This window comes from Podarcis erhardii (genome assembly GCF_964252035.2).
Source record: "Podarcis erhardii genome assembly, chromosome: Z".
Taxonomy (NCBI): Eukaryota; Metazoa; Chordata; class Lepidosauria; order Squamata; family Lacertidae; genus Podarcis; species Podarcis erhardii.
Genome location: NC_138504.1, coordinates 13,353,139 through 13,369,389, shown reverse-complemented (window position 1 = coordinate 13,369,389; position 16,251 = coordinate 13,353,139). Strand labels below are relative to the sequence as shown.

At 41.9% G+C, this 16,251-nt stretch overlaps 3 long non-coding RNA genes across 3 annotated transcripts in view; 2 read left to right on the top strand and 1 right to left on the bottom strand.

The window, feature by feature from the left end:
* The window catches only part of LOC309334101, a 552,008-nt gene that overhangs the window by 1,816 nt on the left and 533,941 nt on the right, over positions 1 to 16,251 (top strand). The window lies entirely within an intron of this gene.
* The window catches only part of LOC309334062, a 76,965-nt gene that overhangs the window by 51,240 nt on the left and 9,474 nt on the right, over positions 1 to 16,251 (bottom strand). Inside the window, exons 2-3 of the long non-coding RNA XR_014152822.1 lie at positions 3,369 to 3,476; positions 1,624 to 1,707 (exon numbers count right to left, since the gene is read on the bottom strand). This is a non-coding gene — a long non-coding RNA (uncharacterized lncRNA). The remainder of the gene's footprint in view (positions 1 to 1,623; positions 1,708 to 3,368; positions 3,477 to 16,251) is intronic.
* LOC309334180 lies at positions 10,327 to 12,690 on the top strand. The gene is made up of 3 exons (XR_014152937.1): positions 10,327 to 10,386; positions 11,197 to 11,461; positions 12,320 to 12,690. It is a non-coding gene; the product is annotated as an uncharacterized lncRNA (long non-coding RNA).

Here is a 16,251-nt window from a genome sequence, read left to right as displayed (position 1 = left end):
AAGGGGGGCTCAGTATCCAGCACCCCCTTCTCTGCTTCTCTTGAATTCTTTGCCTTTATGGGGACAAGCACAATTACTGGAAAGAGATTGTTGGTAAGACATGGCTCAAAGTAAAGCAATGGGCTGGCCCTGAAGCCAGTTAGGCTGCTTTACACTGACATAATGCACACTTTGGAGAGTTCCAACAACAGTTTCCCTATTCTCATGAAGAAAAGATGCCCAAAGAGTTCAAATGATGCTTCTCCACCATAACAGGGTTGCGCATTGTTGGTTACATTTTGACAGCAATAATATGAAGATTTACAAAACATAAGAAAAGATCCCTGCCTGATCAGACTAGAGACCGATCTGCTTCAGCGTTCTGTTTCAACAACAGCCACTACATATGACTCCCCCACGGTATGTTAAAATTGTTACCAAAATCACCCCCTTACTGTACCTAAAGCAAATTTGTGGAGGTGCACTTGTAAGTTCTGTGGGAGAGATTCCATTATCAAAGGAATATATGTTCCTGAGTATGTTTGCCTGACTGAAAGGTGTCCTGGAAGTCTGATTTAGGCCTCTTACTTGTCTGGATGGGGGATAGAGAAGGGTGAGTAAGCATGTGCAGAAATTAGCCTCCAATACACATTAAGATGTATGTTAGAAGTTCCACCCGCTTTGCCTCAGCCCCACCCACTACTGTACAGGCATTTATTTTGTGTTTTTATCTCTTATTTATATGCTATGAACCACCCTGCGAACTACAGATGAATACAGGTACACAAATTTATTTGTTTGTTTGTTTGTTTGGTGGCTGTTTGAAGATTGCCTGAAAGGGAATGTGGCCCTAGTTAAAAACCAAAATAATATCAGCAGCTACAGTTAAAACAGAGGCAAATGTGGTCATTCGCTTGAGTGAAATAATCAAGAAACTTCAAACAATACCCCCTCCCTCTGAAATATTTCCATCTGTGCGCGCGCTCTCTCTCTCTCTCTCTCTCTCATATGCACACACAAAGAAAGAGAGAGCGAGAGAGATAGAAGGAAGGAAGGAAGGAAGGAAGGAAGGAAGGAAGGAAGGAAGGAAGGAAGGAAGGAAGGAAGGACCTACTCAGAAAGGTACCATCAAGCATATGAAAGCTCTGAGTAACATTCAGTTAATGGAGAAATAACTTCTCCCAGCAAGCAAAGACTTCTTTGCTGCTCTTATCCAAAACTAGCCAAGCCTCCCAGCAGCTGTTCTTGCTGCATTTGCAGTTTGCACATCTGATTCACACTCCCAGAAGGCAAGATACACTATTGATTAAAGATTAAAACATGATCTGGGGTTCTACTGGGCAAACTTGAAGAAACCCAGATGGAACTTTATTTTTTTTCTTTTTTGCTGGGAGATATGGGAATTTCAAGAGCAGATGTGACAAGAAACAGATTCTGCAAAGGCCTCCAGGTAATTCTAGCCTGTGTGTCATCGTCCCCCGCCCCCACATTTTTTACTGAGATCAACCCATTATGTGCAACCCTTTCAAAAACTCCACTTTTCTTCAACACACATGCACACAAATATTGAGACATTCCTAGACTTTCAAAAGGTATCTCTACTATTATGTCTAATATCTGGCTTCCTCTAATAGCAGACTATACCTTCAAATCACTCTTCAGGGACTTGCTTTCACTTAAGACTTGACATTCTCTTATTGCTTATTTCAGAAGCGGCTCAATTTAGACCTAGTAAGAAAAGCAGAACAGTTACTCACCATTGTGTTTTAGTCAAGTTCACAATAAGGGAAAGTGGCTTTCAGCAAAGCCACGATGCTGCCCAAAAGCATACATTTAGCTTTGAGTTAAGTCTCTCTCAATCTCTCTCTCTCTCTCTTTGGCATCATTGAGTAAAAGAGATGAAATTATGAAAGAATTGTGTGCTAAGAGGTCCAATAATAACCATTCCATTATGGCTTTATATTCCTAATCAGCACCTTTAAAAAAAGCTTTTTATGGTTGTTGCAGTGGGGAGCAGAGAAAAGAGAAGATGCCCCCGAGAGATGTTCAGGAAAACTAAGACCTTCCATGTACCTTACTATCATGCTCTGCTTTGAGCTCTATTGCAATTATCTCTGTAAATCAGCTGGTGGCAGCTTTTGCCCGGCTCCTTCAAAGTGGCACTCTTTTTGCCTTCACACTTATGTACCTTCATTTCCCCCTTCTGTGACATCGTCACATAGCCAGACCTCATTTTGTGACCTCCTTTGGAATTCTCTTTTTACTTCAACTCAGTTTTTACTTCAAACCATCATTCTTCTTGCCCCTGCTCTCAATTCACTTTGCTTTTTACAATGTGACATCATCACATGGCCAAAAGTTATTATATGCGACAATGCCGTCGTTTCTACAAAGGGGACTGAAGTTAAAATTTTAAAATACAGTATGGAAGCAGTTAGCTGAGAAAGCTGTAAACATTAGTGAACAGTCATGAAAGTGTACACTTTTTAGTATCTTTGAAGAAACACTTTGCCCTCACCCAAGACCATAAAAACTATTTTCCCCACCCTACACTGAAAATGTTCCCCAGAAAATACTTTACTCAGTCCAAACTTGTTCCTGTGCAGTTGCTCAAACTCTGTGCTGAAATAATGTAAGAAAATGGTTTGACTTCACAATAATTTACTTAGGAGCATCCCAACATACTACACAGTGAGATCACCCATGTGGAGGCAGACCAATGCAAATGGCTATTTCTGTTATTTATTTATTGAATCATGACAACACTTCATCCTACAGAAAGCCCACCATTTATTGAAGTTTTTTTTCTCAAGGGTTGTGCTAAAATCACTGCAAATGACAAGGACGTAAGTTACATTTCAGAGGTGGAATCCAATGAAGCACTAAGTTAAAATCACAGAGTGGTAAACTGATCCTGCTAGTGAAATGTTTTGCACAAGTAGAACGTCATTGTTGCACGCACGCGCACACACACAAATGCATAAGCCGGTTGCTGATTACTTTGGTGCACAATAGATTGTGCAATCTGTTGCTCAACAAGTTTCTGCTTGTGCGACCATTGTATTTGATTCCTCTGTTGTGCAACATTTAAACATCAAAATTTACTCATCACTAGCGCAAGATCCCTTGCACTAGTAGACAATGTTGCATACCGCCCACTTTGTAGAAAGGAGAGGATAAGTGATGTCATTATACACAATAATTACTCCAAGGCACCACACCACTGGCTAGAGCAAGATGAATTATTCAATATGATTTTTTCCCATTCTAGATAATGTGCAAATTTGCTTCAATAATATTCCTGGCATGTGTCAGGCTGTTATCACTGTTGTTGTGGAAAAATAAACACTGCCTATAAATACTTAAGTAGACTGTTCCTTTTTACCCACCTTCATCTTTGAGTGAAAGGAAAATGACAGGAACCATCTTATATCCCAATCACATGGGTAGTGGAGCATCATTACCAGCACATGGACTTCTTCGCTACCACTGGAATACTGTCATTAAGCAGAGGAAGAAGGATGGACAACAAAAAGAAATATTGCAATATGAAGGTGCTGGTGACAAGTTACCATAAATATTTCACTATAGATTCATATAGCCTTTTCAAGATAATCGGCTTTGAAGGCTCCTACTGGATCCAAAAAGAGAATATTTAAGTGTAGGCCTTGTTAAAAGACTTTTAAGAGGAATGAATAGTGTGCATGTGGATGGGGGAGGCTGGGGCATATGCTCACACTGCTGGGTTTAGCTGGAGAAGGAGTGTCAGGCTGGCTGATTGAAAAAGCAAATGAAGTTTGGTTCTAAATATAAGAGTGGGGGAAGCACACATTCCATGTTCTTTTGATACTGCATCACAACATTTTGAAATTACATTCTTTGAAGTCATTCAAGAGACTCATCAGATTACTTGCACTCTCTGATCAAAACTGATATTTTTGTGTCGTGTATTCCAGGACCAGCAAGGAGAATTTAATACATTGGAGTGTTCTCATGTGTTAAAGTATATTTTGGACTTCTACCACTTTACCTGCTCATCAGTGGCTACTAGTGATGATGGCTATATTACCTTCAGTATCAGAGGCAGCGTCACTCTGAATACCAGTTGTAAAGGATCACAAGAGGGCTATTGTGCTCATGTCCTATATGTAGACAGAAGTATACCTAGTGTCCCTTGCACCCTTCACAGGGAGCTGTATTGGTTGGGCTTCCACCCAGGAAAAAAAAAATTATTTACTCCAATAGCCACATTACAAACTACTATATTTTATGCAACCCAAGTACTTGAAACATCTGGAGTAAGGGCAAGGCAAGAAAGGGCATTTTTATTTATTTTTTGCAAGCCTTTTTGCCATGGTGCGAGACGGGAAGCTTCTCTCACAGTGCCAGCAGCAGCACATACTCTCCATTGTCTGAGATGTGGGGTTATTTTTGTTTGTGTGTGTGCACGCGTGTGCACACACACACATGCACACATGCACTGGGCCTCTGCCAACAGTGGGGTCCAGTTTCACCAACCCCTAGTTACACATCTGAATGTGAGATTCCCATGATTGGTCTGCTTGAAGAAAGAATGCTGGGCTTTGCAGACTTTGGTCTGAGGTACCAGGGATCTTCTTATGTTCCTTTGCCTTTGCATTGATGATATCCCCATTGCTCTATATACCATGGGTAGAAAAACATGTGCTTCAACAGATGATGTGGGGCTCCACCTCTCATCAGCCCCAGCCAATGCTATCAAAGGCCATGGATAATAGGAGCGGTAGTCCAGCGGCCACATGGGTGTCCCATTTCTGCTCTGCTCTATATTTTCAATTATAGTTGCTACATTTACTTCAATTATAGTTGTTACATTTACATTTTCCTTAACTGATCATCATGTTGGACTTTGGCTGCTTAAACGAATGTATGTTGGGAGGCGACTGGACAAGGTCCCATCCTTGTGTACTTTGGACAAGGTCTAGAAAGTATGAAGTGCCTATGCATCTTCTACTGATCTGAGGCTCAAACCTATGCATAGTGGACATACTGTGAGTTTTATCAGAATTCAAGATAACCACCAATTCAAGTGGCATGCATAGCAAGATCTGTGTGCTTCACATTCACTGAAATAATAGTGTACACTGGAAAGGCAGGTATAATTATGTTTTTAAAGGTTACTGAACAGCTTTGTGTGAAGTCATTCATAGGTCAGCCATGTCATGGAACCCATTATTAGCTGTCATTATTGCGTAAAGTAGGCTGAAGGAAGGTTTCTCAGGTAATTGCTAATGAGGGCATGTGTAATTTGTTCCACATTGTTTGATGAATGATGTACTGTAGTTTCCTGCTTAGTCTTCAGCCGTGGGAGGTTGTTAAAAAAAAGGGACTCCTTTGAAAACCCTGCAACAATGGATTTTTGAGTTCTGTACATGAAAAGCATACATATTCAACTCAAATCAAGCTAATTTTCAAAGGAGAGTGCATTCCAGAGGATTGCCATGCTTAACCTCTATCTGAGGGCCCTAACTTTCCCCTGGGTAAATGGCCATACAGCCTAAATGTTGTTGTGCTTTATAGTGACAGACACACTAAACACAATCTCAAATTAACAAGAAGCTTGGTAAAACAAAGTACTGGAATCACGTCATGTCATGGATGTTCTCAAACATGCCTCCTTTTCTAAGACTAGTTCAACCTTAGTTGCCTATGTATGCTTTTCATGCAAGCAGATCAATAGTCCATTGTAGCAGGTTTCCAACAAATGCATTTTAAAACTCCAGGTGATCTTGATGGTAAATGTATCATTGTGTTTCCTTGTTTTTGTTTTGCCCAGAAATATTTTGACAACTTACCCCAACGAAACACATTTGTTTGGAATTGGGATGCAGGAATATTGGCAGCCCAGGAAACTAGCAAGGATGCATACCAGAGGGCATGAATCCATGGCACCAGGGCCTGAAGGGAGTCTACCAAGCAGCTGCCTTATTCCAAATTCGACCATTGGTTCATCAAGCTCAGTCTATACTGTGTCTGACAGGCAGAGGCTCTCCAGGATTTCAGAGAGAGGACAATCCTAGCTCTACCTGGAGATGCCAGGGTTTGAATCTTCTGCATGCAAAGCTGATGCTCTATTAATATCTTACTATCCTTCCTCAATGTTGTTGGACTCCTCAGGTAGCATGGCCATCCGTCAGAAATGATGGGAATTGTAGTCCAAAAACATAGCCCTTTGATCTGCATCTCTGAGTAGCTCACTACAGGAAGTAGCAGAGTTCAAACCTGTAAGTTCCCCACTTGTAGCCCCAGCAGCTGCTAGCAACAAGTGGTGGTCCTTTCTGACTACATACTCCAAGGTATACCTAGTGAATTATTTCGGTTTCTATTTGTCTCATATCCTCACTGTCTGATCTTTGTGTATATCTTTTGGTGTACCTTCACCCATATCAATACTGCCATAATTTTATTTTTAAGTGAAATAAACTATAGCAACTTAACAGCTAAAATATTCCTGATATATAGTAATAAATTCAGTATAACATTATAATAATCTCAGTAAGTTAAAAAGTAAAGAAAGGACCCTTGGACAGTTAAATCCAGTCAAAGGCAACTATAGGGTGTGGCGCTCATCTCACTTTCAGGCCAAGGGAGCCGACGTTTGTCCACAGACAGCTTTCCGGGTCATGTGGCCAGCATGACTAAACCACTTTTGGCGCAACAGAACACTATGATAAGTGCCATAGTGCACAGAAATGTTGTTTACCTTCCTGCCACAGCGGTACCTATTTATCTACTTGCACTGGTGTGCTTTCAAGCTGCTAGGTTGGCAGGAGCTGGGGCAGAGCATCAGGAGCTCACCCCGTTGCATGCATTTGAACCGCCAACCCTCCGATTGGCAAGCCCAAGAGGCTCAGTGGTTGGACCACGGCACCACCTGTGTCCCAATCTCAGTATAAATTCAGTATTCTCAGTAAGAATGTTGTGGCATCAATATTTGATTTGTAAAGATGATTTTTCAGTCAATAGCCAATAGTATAATCTAATCTCAGTATAGATGATACTATTGGCTATTGACTGAAAAATCATCTTTACAAATCAAACATTGATACCACAACATTCTTCCAGTCACAAATGCAAATGCTGACACTTTCTGATATATCTTAATTACTACTAAAAGTAATCGTACCAGTATGACTACTATACATGGCAAAGCATCTTACATGACTTAGCAATAATAACAAGCTGTCTGAAAACTGATGTTCAGATATCTCTTCTTAGAACTTGATATAGTGGACTGGAAAGACTTAAATATTCCTACAGCCACAAAAAGAGAAGATTTATACAGAAATAGCAACTTTCTAGTGCTTTACAACCTATCTCCAGGAATCTCCTAGACATCTGAAATCACAGGAAGTTTCTAACAGATAGTGAATATGGCTTAGAAATTTAAACTTGACCTCCTAGATTCCAAGGTATTGACACTGATTCAACTTGTTACTCATGGCTCCCATTTTAAAAGGTGATGGCTGAACCACAGGATGAATCCATATCATGCATGAGATGAAATAGGCTGATGCTTATGACATGCCACTATCTATGAAATGGTTAAAATGTCACAGAACCTTTTTGAATAATTGGGATACAGGTTGAACTTTCACACTAGCAATTCCCAGGCTAAATTGATTTATTCATCCCTCCACCCCTTATTTTCGTGCCATTTCTACAGCATCTTTTAAATGAATGGTCTACAGCAACCTGTAAACATCAAACACAGCTCTATCCAACTTGCTGCAACAATATATTATTTCATTTTTGGTCAAGCCAAGTTAATGACGCCTTTCCATCATGATCATTTCATCCAGGTTGCACAGAATGAATTATAATGCATGCAGGCCTTAAGGTATTGCTTTTCGCAGCTTAAAGATTATACTACAGGATAATTTATTATTTCAGCTCTCTTTTGCTTATTTCTCTTCCCCTCCCCCAAAATTGAATGGGGACATCAATATGATGAATGTCTTGAATGGATCAGAAACTGTCCACATCACACATATTTTAAACAATGTCGGATGGAAATGCAAACAACTTACCTCTTGGGCGATTAACAAGCAGTTCTTAAAAAGTAAAATGCAAAATAGTTTGCAATATCAGAGTATTTGAAGATGACTTATGCTTGTTATTGAAACCTGAGTCTAGACATAATCTAATCTAATTTGTTAGACAACTTGGTTAAGACAATGCTTGACATTAAAGTTCATGCTGAAAATATTAACTTATATTAAATTGCTGTTGACTTGTTGATAACCGAGGCTATGAAAACAAATCAATTAATGTAGTTCAATCTGGCATACCATATTTTTTCATGTATAAGACGCCCCCCCCCCCCTGTATAAGACACCCCCTATTTCTGGGGACTCCAAATTAAGAAAATACCCCTCAGCACTACCCATGTATAAGACGAGCCCCCATTTTAAACTTTTTTTTTTTTTTGTAAAAAAACCCTAGTCTTATACACGGGAAAATATGGTAATCACAATGAGGTGCAATAGATTTTATCAGAACCTTAATTCTGATAAACCTTAATTCAAACCAGGAAACCTCCATTCTTCAAAGGAGTCCACTGGCTGCTCTTGTTTCCTTTTCTCCAGAGGTGTTTCTCCTTAGGTAGTTCTCATATGGAGCTTGCACTCAGAAGGAAGCAATGGTGAAAATACATTGTAATTGGTATCTCAACAAGACAAGACAGCAATGTGTGGACAAGGATGGAGGAATCTGTTAGTTTTGGGTTTTTCATTTCCCCAGTATTCAGTTCTCTCTATTTCCTTATCAGTTTGCATTTCAATTAATATGTGCAATTTCTCCAATATAATGCATTTTGTACACTAACTTTGCAAAAGTGCTTGTTTATTTACTTATTTAATAAATTTGTATACCGCCTTTCAGCCAAAGATCACAGGGCAGTTCACAGCATAAAAATACAAAATGAAAAGTACGCATTGAAGCAAAAACAAAATAAACCATTAACCCCCACTCCCACAGACACATTTAAAGGTTAGAAAATGTTAATTAGCCAAATGCCTGGTTGATGAGAAACATTTTTGCTTGGCAACTAAATATATGTAATGAAGGCACCAGGCAAGCCTCCATGGGGAGAGCATTCCACAAGTGAGTAGCCACCACAGAAAAGGCCCATTCTCACTTTGTCATGCTCCAGATCTCTCATGGAGGAGGTGCATGAAGAAGAGCCTCAGATGATGATCGTAGTATCTGGGTCAGTTCATTTAAGAAGAAGCAGTCCTTGAGGTAATAAGGTCCTGAGCCATTTAAGATGTTATAGGTCAGCACCAGCAAAATGAATTGGGCCAGGAAACTTACTGGTAGTCAGTGTAGTTGGGCCAGGATTGGTGTAATATGCTCAAATCATCATGTCCCAGTGAGTAAGCTGGCTGCCAAATTCTATACCAGCTGGAGCTTCTGAACCATCTTTAGTGGCATCCCTATCTATAATACATCAAAGTAATCTAACCTAAGAGTTACAAGAGCATAAACAACAGAAATCAGGCTATCTCCGTCCAGATGGAGGCACAACTGGGACACCAGCCAAAGCTGACGGAAGGCACTCCAAGCCAGTGAGGCCAAATGAGCCTTGAGCAACTGCAAAGGATCCAGGAGTACCCCCAAGATGTGTAACCCTATCAAGAACAGGCAACCTCCCATTTTTATTTGCTTTTCATTTAGAAAGGGGACAGGAAGCACTGCCTTCATTTTAATTTTGGTCTTACAGTTTGGGAAGATCTGATTGGCTTTGCAAACTGTGGTGTCATAACAGCGGCTAGATGATCCATTATTGGCTGGATCATATAGCTAACCATTGGAAATATATATATATATATATATATATATATATATATATATATATATATATATTCAAAGCAACTGCTAAAAGCTGTAGTGAAGTGGAGCAAAATGGTATAAAAATGGCAATATGTTTGGGGATCTGAAACTCCCCTTTTCGCTCTGGAAATATATGCCCACATAAATTCAACCCAGCCCTTAAAAATATTCAACATCACTTTAGGAGAGTATATTGTGCCTAGCACTGTTTTGTGAGACTCTTTTTTTGCGGCAATTCTAACTGCTGTGTGGATATATTTTTTGAAAGCTGAGCCCACATAAATGTAGTTTGTGAAAGTGGTAGTCCCCCCCACCTCCAACTCCGCCACACACACAGCTGAGATATTCCTTCTTTATCACTGTGAGTGACATTTCTTTAGAAACTTCTCCCTTGGGGAATCATTGCAGGAAGTGCATTTTTCAGCCTATTGTAGAGTGTTTCGGGGAGGGGGGGATATATAGAAATATTGCCGTGCTGGCTTGAAATGATGGGTTAGCTGTAACACAGTTTTCATTCTGCTAACCATATTGCGTGTTGAGGCAAGCCACCCCCCAAATAACTCACAACGCACACTTAATTTTTGTTTAAGGTTTTTGGCATAATTTTGGCCACAACTTTATTTAAATACAAAACCGTGAGTGGTTGTTTAGGCATTGGTTAAGACTATCTGTCCCCCCCGCCTGGGGACAGAACTGACTTCCGGGCACCACTGAAAGACAGTGCGGGGGAAAGCAAGTCGGGGAGAAATGGAGCTGGGCCACAGACCCTCAATTCTCATCCGCATGCTCCCCGAAGGCTTGCTGGCCCTAGTCCCATTTCCAGGGATTGGACGAAAAGATGGCAAGCCCCATGATTCCTTTAACGGAATTCCCTTTCCGCAGCAACCATGGAGGGGCAGGCCCAGCCTATCCTAACCCCTCCTCCACCAATTTATAACCAATGCCTAACCACAACCTTACAAGTTGTGACGATTTGCTACGCAGTAGGCAAAAACCAAATGGCCCAGCCAATCAGCCAGATGGACAAAATTCCTACCAGGCCCCTGCCCCAACGGCAGACAACCCCATGACAGGCATAGCAAGGTCAATGCAACAACCCCTTACTCAAGGGCGGGTGGGCGGGTGATCCGTTGCACGCAGCAAAGAGAAAGCTCCAGGCTGCGTGCAGAGTATTTAAACATTTTACCCCTCCCACCAAAATTGCAACATAACTTTTACCCCAGCAACCCAGTGAACCAATCACTGCCCCAGGCCATCTTTAGAGACCCTGCCTGGTAACAGAGGGGTGGCTCAGCAGACCCCACCGCAACACGTGCTCTCCATGAAGGAGAACACGCTTTGCAGAACAATGGGAGTTACATATTTTGGAATGTTGGGTCCTCCTTCCAATCCTAGTCTCTTACTCTTAAAAACAATGAGGCTGGAGAGGAGAGGGCAATAACTGCTGATGACCTGGGATAAATGATGCCTGGAGCACCCCCAATCTGTTCCTTTATGTCAGGGATGGAAAATCCATGGCACTCCAGATATTTCCTTGGAAAATGCTCCTGGCTTATCTCCTTGGTAGAGCACATCTAAATGCTGCAGATTTAATCATTGGCACCTATAGGTAGGGATGGGAATTTCCAGTCATTGCAGGCCAGTGTGGGAACCTGTGCCTATTCACATATTGCTGGATTTCAACTCTCATCCAACCCAGCCACCATGACCAGCGGTCAGGGATGATGAGGATCACACTGGCTGCCAGAAACGTGGCCCCCCAGGATGCAGCAGAAGAGTCAGCCCCAGAAATTGAACTAAGCGAGCAAGGGGCCGACTCTGCAGAGGAGAGCTGTCTGTCAGAGTTTAGAGAAGACAGCCCAACCCCCCTCCTTCCCATGGAAGACACTGCCAGCTCCCTGGGAGAGGAAGAGTTGGAAGTCAGCCAGAGCATTGCCAGGCAACCAGCAGATAAGACAGAGTCAGGGGCTGTGTCTTCTGGGAGTGGGGAAGAGACAGGCCAGCAATTCAGTCCCCACACTAGGAGATTAGAGAAGCTCAGAGAGCAGTGGAAGGGAAGGAGGAGAAAGGTGAGACTTTGGCGTTCTTCCTTCTGGGGGAGGGAGGGACAACGAGTCAGACTGAACTACTACTGTTAATGAGAGCACCCTGTTCACCGTGCTCTGGGTGTATTTTCCTTGCAAATAAACTTATATAAAAGTGCTGGAGAGTCCTTGCTGCTTATCAGGGTGCTTGCCTGCCAGTGATTGTTGGATTGGTCACCTTTGCTTTATATGAAAGCTGTAATATACCAGGTCAGGCTGTGTGTCCATTGAGTCTAGTACTCAGTTGGTTAGAGCATTCTGCTAATGCCAAGGTTGCAGGTTCGATCCCCATATGGGATAGCTGCACATTCCAGCATTGCAGGGGATTGAACTCAGCATCCCTCTTAACTCTATGATTCTATGCTTCTACTTGTGTCTTCCAGTTGTTGAGAAACCCCCATCCAAGACAGCCAGCAAGGATAGTTGATGGTCAATGACTGCCAATGGCTGGAGCGATACAGCTTTCCCATCCCTGCATTATTTGTGTGGATGTTTACTCTCCATTGTATCCCACTCCTCGATTCTGTTTCAGCTTTCAACTAAAGGGGTTCTGTTCACATGTTACATTCAATGAGTGTACAATCTCTATACGTGTGTACACAAATAGTTCAGCAGTACACTGAAATGTTATCCAGTTTGTTTGGTTATTGCATTTGTATCCCACCCTTTTCTCCAAGGAACTTAAGGCGGTGTACATGGTTGTCCCATTCCTCATTTGAACCCCAGAATAGCCCAGTGATATAGGTTAGGCTGGGGTAGCGACTGGCTCAAGGTCTCACAATGAACTTCATGGCTGAGTGGCTATTTGAACCCTACTCTCTCAGGTACTATTCCAACACTCTAACCTCCCCACATTAGCTCTCATCGTGTAACGTTCAAGGGATGTAAAGTTGTTGATCTGTACAAATTAAGAAGCACACACTCTTTCAAATGAGCACTTTTAACAGTGTGGAATCAGCTTATACTTTTGTCAGAATGACATGTGAAAAAGTATTGGCATAATTTCTAATATTAATCCGGGAACTGAAGTAAGTGCCATTTGGTGCAGTTTCCAGTTCCTTCATTTTATTTACACTTTCCAAAACAATATGGAAACCCAAACACAGCCATTCCTCCAAATTTGTACCTCTCCAGTTTTTACAATGCAGTTGTTTGGCCAGCTGTTGTTGTTGTTTGGAATAAGTGTGCATATATATGTGCATATATTAGTGAAAATATACAGAAACGCATTATATATTGGGGAAATTGCTTTGGAGAAGCAAAATTGCATACAAATATTTGGTAGATTGGTAGATATTCCTGCAAAAATGCTGATGTGCAAATGTAGGAAACTGAACTTAGAATTGGGGGTGGGGAGAAACTGAGAGAAACCAAAATTATCAGATCTGTCCTTCCCTATTCCCACCCATACATGTACAGTAGCGAAATATCTCCCCCTAGAAATAATAATAATAAAGCAACCTGGATGTGGGCCTCAATATGACCCTTCCCCATTGGGATAGTAGTGGGAATTCTCTGTTGCTCATTGAGGACGGTCCATCTCTTACGTGTTTTGTTTTTGTTACCCCACAAATGTCTCCTTATCTGCCTCTGTTGGTTCCTCTGCTCCCAGCCCTCCCAGTCTGTTAAGAGGAGGGTCAACAATGAGCAGAAAGGATGGATCAATCAATCAATCAATCAATCAATCAATCATGCCAGCATTAAAAATCTTTGATTCTTCTTGGAACATGCCTCTTTATAGCCTGGCCCTTGGCGTGAAGAAGATCAGAGCATCATAAAAACACAGCATCACTTTTGGGTAGTGTAAATTATTTCTGTTGCTAGAATAATCCTCAAATTATTCAGTGCCTTAAAGTTTTATGCCCTTTATACACGTCGCCGTGTTTATTTGATCAATTATTTTTTATCCTGTTTGGGATTTCTTTATGAAAAAGAATAAAAGATGTGAAGCTGATATGTGATGTCAAGTTTTTTTATCAGCATGTCCAAACAATTTTATATTGGTGATTTTTTTTTTTTTTAGATCAAAGGATGCCAAGTTATTTCTTACTTGTTTGATTTGAAAAATCTGACCAAGAATAACAGTGCATCACAGAAGAATAACTAGAAGAGAGCAAAGAGGGAAATTAGATGCTTGTTCTAACATGTATTGAATGATTTATTTCAACAGGAGAATTTGTATCATCATCATCATCAATTCATTTATTTACTGCTCCCCCCCCCCCTTTGACCTCACTGTTTACCACCCGTGTGTGTGTGTGTCATTTCCACATTTAGCATTTAAAATGGTATTGTCAGGGACTGGGCAAAGGAGGAATGGTGGAGACCGTCTCCCCATAATGGCCCTTCCAGGGAGGAGGAAGAGGAAGATAGTATAGATTTACAACAGAGGTTTGAGGGAGGTCGCAGCTCAGAGGCAGGTGAGGGGGGAAGCTGGGTAATCATGGGAGAGCTGAAACAACACCCAGCTGACATGTTGTCATTAGAAATCACTCCAGAGCCTCCATTTCCCAGAACCCAGCGAGCCTTAAAAGTAGGAGAGGAAAGAGTTTGAAGACATGTAGCAGCACCCATACAGGAGGTGATGAGAATGACAAATGAGAAAGTGAGAGAGACGGGGTGGAGATTCACTTGGGACAATACCATTATCCAAGAGGCTGGGTTCTATAGCCTCCCCCTCTGTAAAGACTGAAATAAAAAAGATTGTAATAAACTTTTCCTTGTCTTTATACTTTCCTGGGCAAGCAGCCACTGACAGCATCCTGGCAGGTATGTAGTTCCTGGTTTTTCGGATATGTTTGGCATGCTGCCACAGAGTGTTATCATTATTTAGCTAGTATTCTAGAATAATGTAATACCCCCCCCACTTTTTTTTATACTATAAAAATAAAAATCCAGCTTTTTCAGAAGACCCAGAATGGATCCTCAATATTTTCATTTGTTGGGCATGTATACAACCATCATCCTAGTTTCGGGGCGGGGGAGAGTGGGGTCGGTGGACGTGGCTTGGGAGACATCTGTTTCATGCTTGTGAGCTGTCAGTTTGTGAGCTCAGTTCAGAGGAGAGATGTGGCAGATGGAGATGATGGTACTAAGTCCAAGTGCCGTGCATGAGAGCAACCATTAGCTGCTGAAAAATTTTCATCACAATAGCCAGGTTTGCTCAGGCAGACATTTAGTTCCTCTTCTAATCTCCTATACTCCTGCAAGATTAGAATTTTTGAATACTAGGCATTTGCCAACACACCCAAAAAAGGCACCAGAGGGAGACCAGAGCCAAGCAAGCAAAGGGCAGGGTGAGTCCCCCTGGCCCAGCAGGGCTGTGCTGCCTTACACCCTCACCCAGCACTTTTGAGGACTGGACTGCCAGGCTCCAGGTGTGGGAGGCAGCACAACACAGCCTTGGGTGGGGCCGGCACTGAGAGGCTGAGCTGGGGGGCTTGCCGAGGGACATTATGCATCGCCCCATCCTCTCCCCACCTGGATGCCAGCAAGCGGCAGCCAAGTCCCCTCTGTGGTGGGGGACTTGAGGAGTGTCAGGTTTGTTCTAAGACACCAGAAGGGAGGAGATGAGAGTGGGCACTCCAGGAGAGAGAGAAGTGGGTAAGCAATTAGGCACCTCACCTGCACTCTCACACGGTGACTGCAGTGGAGGCTGGGGCAGCTTGGCCCAGTCAATTTTGGGAGTGCCTGTCCCCTCCTAAAAAATTTTTTTGTGGGAGTAGAAAGGGTCTGAGTCCCTTAGAGTTGGTGTCTATGACTAGCTGTCACACATAGACTCATGCCAATGAGGAGTTGTGTCTTTGGGGTCATGAGCCTATCTCTACAGAACTCCCTCCCACGTTAAGCAGGTACTGTCCCTACTGACTGCCAGGCTGTTTCATTTTGGGAGGCCTTTGCACCCAGAATGCTTCTCAGATGTTTTACTTTTTGGGGAAAGGGGATTTAGATTCTTGAGGTTTTTATCTCGAGGGGATTTGATTTACAAATTTCTTTATTTATTGTATATTGCCATTTTGTTGTAAGCTGCTTTGAGAGCCAAACAGTGAAATGTGGGACAAATTTCTAAAATAAATAAATGAATGGGCCATTGACCAGAACCAACAGGCTCTTTTAACTTCGTGCATCTGGTCAAGTGGACAACAGTCCCCAAAGGCTTATCCCCATAATAAATGTGTTAGGTCTAAAGTGCCGCAAGACTCTGTTATATTTCAATGCCATTTTAAAAATACAGATTTTCTTTGCATATTAAATTCAGATTAATGGGGAAATGGGGAAGTATGAGTTCATGAATTAAGACATGAAAAAGTGACAC